A 6,975-nucleotide genomic window follows, 5' to 3' on the forward strand; every position below is an offset into this window, starting at 1 on the left:
GAGGGCTGTGCTTCCATCCACTCCAGCAGACAAGGCAGGAACTCATCTGGGCAATGACTGTGTGGCCGTGGGTAGTACCTGGGACAAAGCAGCCTCTCCTAAGGTCCGAATGAGCTCAGGCACAGACTCTCTGAGGAGCCCAACCTCCATCCTTCAAGTCTGCATAAGCCTCAGCTCCCAGCTAACCAACAGCCCATGTTTCTTCACGGGGGCTCCCTTCCCCTCTCACATTTTCTAAGCAAAACCTGTTACCCTAACAATGTCCAGAACACACACAATTCTCGACTCCCCCTCAAACTCAGATCCCACTCACGGCCTGCGGCTTTTGTGCTGTGTGACACATCCATTAAGTGTGCCTTGGAAGCAGATTTAAGCCCGGTTGAGGCAGGAATGCATTTATCTTCTTGGGGCTGCAGCAGGGAATCTAAAAATCTCCTCTTGGGCTCAAGTCCTCTGGGAAGGCTGGAGTTACATGCCCAGCACCTCAGCAGTCCAGCTATGCGTTTCAGGGTTGGTCAATTCTAACAGGGGAACGCTGTTAATAAACGGTTAGTCAGGAGCAGCAAGGAGACAGACCACATGTGGAGACTCTAAGTGGATATATTAATTATGAGAAGGAACGGCATGTTTTTATTTCAAACTAAGACTAAGGAAGTTTGCTGCTCCCACATATGCGTGCCCCCCACCATGTGTCTGTCTGTCTGTGTCTGTGAGCTGACAGATTTTCTGCCCATACTCCAGCATAGTTCTGCTTGGATCAAGTAGACACACCTTCTGGGAGTGGATACATTTCATTCAATTTAGAAGACAGGGTCTACCCTGGGCATACACTCGGAGAAAGCCCTCCTTGGAAGGACCAGTAGATAAAGCAAGCAGGTACCTAGGCCAGGGGGGCAAAAGTCCTCTCCCTAGTCCAAGGAAAAAGGTTGAACTCAATTGCATAAATTCTGGATTTTGCAATCCGAATCTCTAGAAGGAAGCCATTCCAAGGTCAGCAGGCAGTGGGGCAGGTGGCATTTTTTCAGGCTAGAGTCGGTTTGATTTAAACCTCATCAAGGGAGGCTTTATCTTCTAAGGTGACTCCTTAACCTGGCCCATCCTCTGGGCAAGTCCTGCAGGCACACAGATATGAATCAGACAAGGACTTGACCACAGACACCCAAACTCAGCTGCTCCAGACTCCAACATTCAGCTTAGCCGTGATGAAGAGGAAAAACATCCTTTGTTTCTGTTTTTGTTGCTGTCACCTTCCAGAATCCTGGGATAGAGGTTATGAGTCAAGCTCTGTTCTGGGGACCATACTCACATCAGGGTAGCTGGGCAACAGTGTGTGTGTGCTCCTGTGTGTGCACCTCTATGTGCATAGTGTCCCTATATGTATGCACCTGTGTGTGTGTGTGCAGCTGTGTGCACCTGTGTATGTGCACCTGTGTGTGTGTGCACTTGTGTGTGTGCACACCTGTGTGTGTGCACTTGTGTGTGTGCACCTGTGTGTGTGCACCTGTGTGTGTGCACTTGTGTATGTGCACCTGTGTGTGTGCACCTGTGTGTGAACCCATGTGTGTGTGCACCTGTGTGTGCACCTGTGTGTGTGCACCTGTGTGTGTGTGCACCTGTGTGTGTGCACCTGTGTGTGTGCACTCCTGTGTGTACAGGTGCATACGGAGGCCAACAGTCAATATCAAGCATCTCCTTCAATCACTTCCCACCTAGCTTGCTAATCTTGTTCCTGCCTCCCCAGCACTGGGATCACAAGCCTGTGCTGCTTCATCTGGACTTGTAGACAGGCGCTGGGAACCCAAACTCAGGTCCTCATGCTTGTGTGGTGAGTACTTTGCCACTGAGCCATCTCCCCAGCTCCCTCTAGGGAGATTTGATTGGATCTTGACACTACTGGTGTGAGTGTTAGGGGACAATGCTTGCTTTGCTGCTTCTGCAAGGTCCTAGGATGTCCCTGAGCACATCACAGACGTCTGCAGAGTTGGTTCCGCACCTTCCACCATGAGGTAATAAAGGCACCCATGGGGCTGACAGACGCTGCCTTTTCTCCCCCTAAGGTTTATTTTTATTTATGTGTTTGTGTGTGAGCTTGCTCGTGTGCCTATGGAATCCATAAGAGAACACAGAAGAGGGCATTGGATCCTCTGGAGATGGATTTATAGGAGGTTGTGAGCCACCTCATCTGGTGCCAAGAACCAAATTCAGGGCCCCTGAAAGAGCAGTAGGTACTCTTAACCACTGAGCCATCTCTCCAACCCTGACACCCTCCTTCACAGCACCCATCTTTCCCACCCATCTCCCACACACCCAGTCACCTCCAGGAGTGTAACAATATCTGTCCATATCCTTATTTACCCAGTGGCTCTGCCATGCCCTCCCCTGGTCCACAAACCTCCCTGTGCAAGATCAGGCTTCGGAGTTGAAGGCACTTAGTTCAAGTCAGAAGAACCATGGATTCATCTACCTCATGGGTGTGTCTTTGTCTCTCCAGAAGAGGATCATGGGAAGAAAGTCTTTTTCTTTCTAGCCCTCAGCCTTCCCTAGGCTCAGGGCAAGGGGCTTCTGCCTTTTCACCAGAGGGTTCCATAAGTAGGTGCAAAGGAAAAGAGGCTTTGAGTTTTGCTGCTCAGGGTCTAAAACTCATTTCTCTGTGCTAGCATGTAGCATATATGAGGCCCTGGGTTTCATCCCAATACTACAAAATAAATAGAGAATAAATAAATAAGACTCGGTGGCTTGCTGGTCTTGCCCAGGTTAGGTCAGGGTTACAGTATGAGCAGGTTTCCCCGTCCCTGGGTAATGCCCTTGCACATAACTCACACATGAGGAACGAATGCGGCCATGTTTGTGCAGAGTTTATTTAGATAAGAAAGCAGCCTCAGCCTCCTGGGAGGGGCCACCGCAGAGGGCAAGGCACAAGTTAGTTATTAATCACCATCTGCAGGAAGGCAGAGTTCTTAAGGCACAGAGTAGCAGAGCAGGCACAGTGCTAGAGTCAAAGGCCTGTGTCCAAGTCTCCATAAATGCCAGGTAGGATGGTGGCCAGCCTGTCATTCCAGCCTCGGAAGGCAGAGAGGAGTCCCAGAGCAAACTAGCAACAGAGTCTACGCATATGGGTGAGCTCTGAGTTTGATTGAGAGTCCCTGAATGAGGTGCAAGAGCAATCATGGATGACTCCCAACATCAGGGCTCCACAGGCATGGCTGGCTTCATGTGCCTTGAAAGTGAGGGCCTTAAACATAGCCTTAAAGCCCAAAACTGAGTCTGCTCTGGCTTGAAGCAGGTTTGGGCCTAGAGCCAGGGCCTACCCACACCACAATTGGCCACCCACACACCCCCTTCTCTAATCCCACTCCTCAGCAACCCCCCAAGGTGCCTCCTCTAAGCATTGCTTAGAGGTGCTCCCAAGCCAGCCTCCATCTGTGGGGTACACACCCCAACTATGTTCTTACAAGGAGGAGTTTGTGCCGATGTTCTGAGAAGCTGTGATGTTAAGGGACACTGGGAACAACCCAGATGTCCATGCATAATGTCAGTCGCAGTGGTGCGTGTACATGGAGCAACTTTGAACGTGAAAGTGAATGTGGGAGCCAAGGTGAGCAACAAATAGACAATAGGTCATATGATCTGACCATGTCATGCAAAGGTCACATGAGCCACCATAACATGCAAAGGCAAGCTGAGCGGTATGGGCGTTGGGTGAAGTCTACATAGACGCAGAACGATTGCACATGCTGGATGGCACAGTGAGTATGACGTTGGCTGTGGGAAACAACGAAGCTTCTAGAAGAAATCACAGGAGAATATCTATAACGTTGGGGAGGGCCACGTTTTCCTAAGGCAGGCACAAAAGAGCACAAACTGTAAAATAATGTCAGTAAAGTGGTCTTCATTAGCACTAAGAACTATTCATGGCAAAAAAAAAATATTGAAAAGAAATTTGCAATGTTTGTGTTTAAAAATCTCATCCAGTGCTAGCATGGTGGCACACGTCTTTAATCCCAGCACTTGGGAGGCAGAGATCTCTATACATTCAAAGCAACCCTGGTCTATATATCGAGTTTCAGGACAGCCAGAGCTATACACAGAGAGAGCCTGTCTCAAATAAACATACAAACAAAAGAACGCTCCCCAGACTATACAATAGATTTCTATAAATTAATAAGAAAAAGACCCCCCTCTTGTGGGGGGGCAAGCATAGTAGAGTACACCTTTAATCCCAGCACTTGGGAAGCAGAGGCAGGTGGATTGGATCTCTATGGGTTCAAGGTCAGCCTGGTCTGCATAATGAATTCTAGGACAACCAGAGCTTCTTAGTAAAACTCTGTCTCAAAAAAAAAAAAAAAAAAAAAAAAAAAAAAAAAAAAAAAGGAGGAGGAGAAGGAGGAGGAATAAAAGAAAGAAAAAAAAAGACTCACTTTTTAAAAATCAAAATTAAATGGCACTTTATAAAAGAGGGCTTTTATATGCTTATCCAAGGGCTGCCAAGCATATAAAAAGGTGTTCAACATCATTAACCAGCCAGAAAACACAAAGCAGGCATAAAGCCATACCACTACACAGCTATCACCGTGAGTAAAACTTAAGCCAATAACAACATTGGTATCACCAAGGATGTGGCTCACCAAAGCTCTCAGATGTCACCAGTGGAACTGGGAAATGTACACACTTTAGAAAACTGCTTGACTGTGCCTTCTACTGACACTTGTAAACGTTCACCAGCAAATGCCAACATTAACAAAGAGACTGAGAGCTGGGGAGACGGCTCATTGGTAAGATGCTTGCTATACAAGCAGGAGGTCATGGATGGGATCCACAGACACACAGACACAGACACACACACACACACACACACACACACACACACACGAGGGGAGCCAATCAATGAAATGGCTCAACAGGTAAAGGTGGAAGCTGTGTGAGCCTGGCAACCTGAGGTCAATCTTCAGAAGCTATGGAAAAGCTGAAGGAAGAACACACTCCACAAAATTGTCCCCTCACTGCCACATGCAGGCCTGTCCACACACATCATCATCACAATTAATAATAATGATGATGATGATGATATAGTAGTAGTAGTAATAATAACTTAAAACTTTAAAAAAATGGTAAACTTCCCAGGTTGACAGTTGGCCACCACACATGTATCTGCTCACATGTACCTACACACACACACACACACACACACACACTTGACATAGGAATAGACACTATTAAGTTCTTAATTGAACATCACTTTCATAGGCTGACAATATAGCTCAGAGGGTAAGGGCGCTTGCTACTACTCCAGAAAACTTGAGTTTGGTCCCTGAAATAGGATAGAAAGAGAGAACCAGCTCCTGCAAGTAACCCTCTGCTCCACGTGTGTGCTGTGCATATGTGTGCACACACACATATGCGCACGCACACACACATACATGCACACACACATGCATGCACACACACATGCGCACACACATGCACACATGCATGTACATACACAAAAATAAAGACTGCCTCCATGAGAGTGTGCTATGTGGGTTAAGAAATTCCTTTACACAGACGAAGCCTATGGACCAGGCAGACTTAACTTGACTTTCGTGTATACAGACTAGGAAAGGATCTTTCCAGAAGCCCCAAGTGGATAATGAGAGAGCATACCCATGTTCCCATGAAACAAGAGAAGGGGTGTGGCTGAGGCAGAAGGTCCAGTCATGTCAGAACAGAGGAGAAAGAATAGGGCCAGCCTGGTAGGGTAGAGTTGGATGGTCTAGTGGACAGTCTAGGAATCCAGGTCCAAATTCTCCCTCTACCACCAGCTAGCCTTGTGCCCTTAGGGGACAGCACTCAACCTTTCCGGTCTCAGCTTTTCTTTTTGAATAGAGAGAAATGGTCTGACCCATGCATAAAAGCTACCTGGTGTGGCAGGTGCTGCTTGACATAATTTTTAGTCCCTCGACTAAAAGGGACACAAGGGGTCCCTTTTAGTAAAAGGGGCACAGTGAGTGCTCACTGATTTCACCTCAGCAGACACTGCAAGAGCCCAGAATAACACAATGGGTGCCAAGTGCCTCCATGTTCAAAAGTAAGGGCTAGGTATTCAGTGTGGGGTGAGCACATTCCGCCAGCACTTCCGGGATAACAAAGACAGGGATGTAAAGAAGAGAGTGATGGGAAACCTTTGAAAGACTTGGGAAGTGTGTGGCAGGGTCCCTGGACACCCAAAGAGAAGGGAAGAGGCCTTCAAAGGCTCCTCAGAGAGCTGCTGTGTGACCCCAGAATCCATGAGACACAAAGTATCTGGCTCATGTCTAGACCAGCTGGAGCAGAATCTGGGGCTACCCCAGAAGGAAGGGCACTATAGCTGCCCCATGGGGGGATGGTTTGCTAAGGAATCCTGGACTAAATTATATTACTTATGACCCCTGGGGGTAGCGTAAGCCTAGGGAGGCTACAAGCAGTAAGGGAGAGGCAGCTATACAGGGCACAGCAGCTAGGTATGTAGAAAGAAACTGCACCCCAGGGAACGCCTGTGCACTTGAGTCAGTGTGTTTCCTATGCCAGGAATGACCAACCTATAGTAGTGTGTGCCATGTTCCTCGTGAGCACGGGTTATGCTGCTTCCTGGGCAGCACTGGGCCTCCTCTCAGTCCAAGTAACACCTTCCACTCCCAGGAAGGTTTTACCAAGAGCTGGAAGTCAATGTGGGGATTGGAGACTTCTCTGAAAAACGTTGCTCGGCTTCCAGAATCTGCACCAGCCCCACTACAGTCTACTGAGCACTCCTGTTTGGAATTCCAGCCTGACCTGCGCAAGCAGCTGCTCTGTCAAGTCCAGGGATGAGCAGAGGTTGGCAGATTCTTCTCTTGGTTTAGCTTTGAATAAGAGGGAAGAAGGGAAGCCGGGCGTGGTGGCGCACGCCTTTAATCCCAGCACTCGGGAGGCAGAGGCAGGCGGATTTCTGAGTTCGAGGCCAGCCTGGTCTACAAAGTGAGT

The 6,975-nt window shown here is 48.3% G+C and overlaps 1 long non-coding RNA gene across 1 annotated transcript in view; it reads right to left on the bottom strand.

Moving 5' to 3' along the window:
* Positions 1-2,847: 2,847 nt before the first annotated feature.
* Positions 2,848-6,975, bottom strand: part of LOC110302316 — a 7,726-nt gene continuing 3,598 nt past the window's right edge. Inside the window, exon 4 of the long non-coding RNA XR_002378796.2 lies at positions 2,848-3,835. This is a non-coding gene — a long non-coding RNA (uncharacterized LOC110302316). The remainder of the gene's footprint in view (positions 3,836-6,975) is intronic.

Source organism: Mus caroli, chromosome 9 (assembly GCF_900094665.2).
Source record: "Mus caroli chromosome 9, CAROLI_EIJ_v1.1, whole genome shotgun sequence".
NCBI classification, from domain to species: Eukaryota; Metazoa; Chordata; class Mammalia; order Rodentia; family Muridae; genus Mus; species Mus caroli.